Source organism: Mandrillus leucophaeus, unplaced genomic scaffold, assembly GCF_000951045.1.
Source record: "Mandrillus leucophaeus isolate KB7577 unplaced genomic scaffold, Mleu.le_1.0 Scaffold209, whole genome shotgun sequence".
NCBI classification, from domain to species: domain Eukaryota; kingdom Metazoa; phylum Chordata; class Mammalia; order Primates; family Cercopithecidae; genus Mandrillus; species Mandrillus leucophaeus.
In genome coordinates, this window is record NW_012102132.1 from 3,370,811 (window position 1) to 3,372,798 (window position 1,988).

Sequence of the window (1,988 nt, forward strand, 5' to 3'; positions counted from 1 at the left end):
TGGGATTACAGGTGTGACATGTATTTTAATTCTATGTTTATTTGTTTATTTATTTATTTATTTATTTATTTATTTATTTATTTTTTGAGACAGGGTCTCACTCTGTCGTCCAGGCTGGAGTGCAGTGGTGTGATTTTAGCTCACTGCAATCTCCACCTCCGGGGTTCAAGGGATTCTCCTGCCTCAGCCTCCCGAGTAGCTGGGATTTCAGGCACGTGACACCATGTGCACTAATTTTTGAGTTTTTGGTAGAGATGGGGTTTCACCATGTTGGCCAGGCTGGTCTTGAACTCCTGACCTCCTCACCCACCTCGGCTTCCCAAAGTGCTGGGATTACAGGCATGAGCCACTGCGCCTGGCCTATTCCTATGTATATTTAATATCCAAAAGATCAGATTGCTATTTGTTTATACAGATGTATCCATCTGTTTACCTGTTTTCTCCTCCTGTGCCTAATTATTTTGTGTCATTTGTCTCACTGTATCTGCTAAATTGTAGACATTATTTAAGACCTAGGAGTATGTTAACTTCCTCCAGGGATGAATGACATTTTCTTCTGGGAAGCACCCAGGACACAACCAAGCTGGGATCACTTCAATCAAATGTCAGGGCTAGCTTGAGAAGATCTGAAGGTGAGCAGTCGCTGTGAGGACCTGTTTGAGGTCATCCTTCCTCCTAGGAGGCAAACTTTCAGGGTCCTCACGGAAAGTGAGAGAAGTGCGCTAGCCCCTCTCACTGCAGCAGACGTGCCCGACTCCAGCTCCTTCCCCCAACCCCTGTGCTGGTTGGCTTCTAGGCTGCCTCCTCTGGAGCAGGCAAATGGCACCTGAGGAGAAGTGGCCTTCAGTGCTCTCTCCTTCCCTTGGACATCAGTTTTCTCCCAGATCCTGGCCCAAACTAACTATCTTGTTAGTTTGCAAAAGTTTCCAAACAGGTGTTTTTAATATTTCAATCAGCTGCTTTAGTTGTCTTAAGAACGAGGGTTGGGTCCAAATTACATAGTGTGCTATTCATGAAATATAAATCCCTTATTAAGATTTTTTTTTTTAAAAAATTTTGGAGATTGAGTCTTGCTATGTCACCCAGGCGGGTCTTGAACTCCTGGATCCTCCTGCCTCAGCCTCCCGAGTAGCTGGGATTACAGGCGCGTACCACCACACCTGAAAAGTGAATTTTAGAAGTTCTTTATAAATTCTGGGTGGCGGTTCCATGTGCTGCTAGTATCTTCAGGCCTGTGGTTTATCCTTTTAGTTTGTTTATGGGATTTTCTTTTTTTCTTTTTTCTTTTTTTTTAAGAGACAGGGTCTTACTCTGCGGCCCAGGCTGGAGTGCAGTGGTGCAATCTATAGTTCACTGCAGCCTCCAACTGCTGGACTCAGGCCACTCTCCTGCCGCAGCCTCCCAAAGTGCTGGGAGCACCTAACTTGTTTATGCAGATTTTTGCAAATAAAACTTCTCAGTTTTCAATTTCAAGACATTCAACTTTATCAATCCTTTTCTTTCATAACTTACACATTTTGTGGGTTTTTAAAAATTGCTCTCATTGAGATAGGTGTCTCTCTATATTGGCCAGGCTGGTCTCGAACTCCTGAGCTCAAGCAATCCTTCCACCTCAGCCTCCCAAGTAGCTGGAATTAAAGGCATGAGCCACTGTGTCTGGCACATTTTGAGTTTTATTTAAGAAATTTACCAGGCCTGGTGGCTCACACTGTAATTCCAGCTCTTTTGGAGGCTATGGCAGGAGTAATTGCTTGAGGCCAGGAGTTCAAGACCAACCTGGGCAATGACGTGAGACCCTGTCTCTACAAAAAACTTTTAAAAAATTTGCCAGGTGTTGTGGTGCTCTCTTGTAGTTCCAGCTACGGGGGTAAGATCACTTGAGCCTAGCAGGTCGAGGCTGCAGTGAGCCATGATTGTGCCACTGAGCTCCTGCTGGGAGACGGAATGATACCTTGTCTCAAAAAAATAAAAAAGGAAAAAAAAAAAAA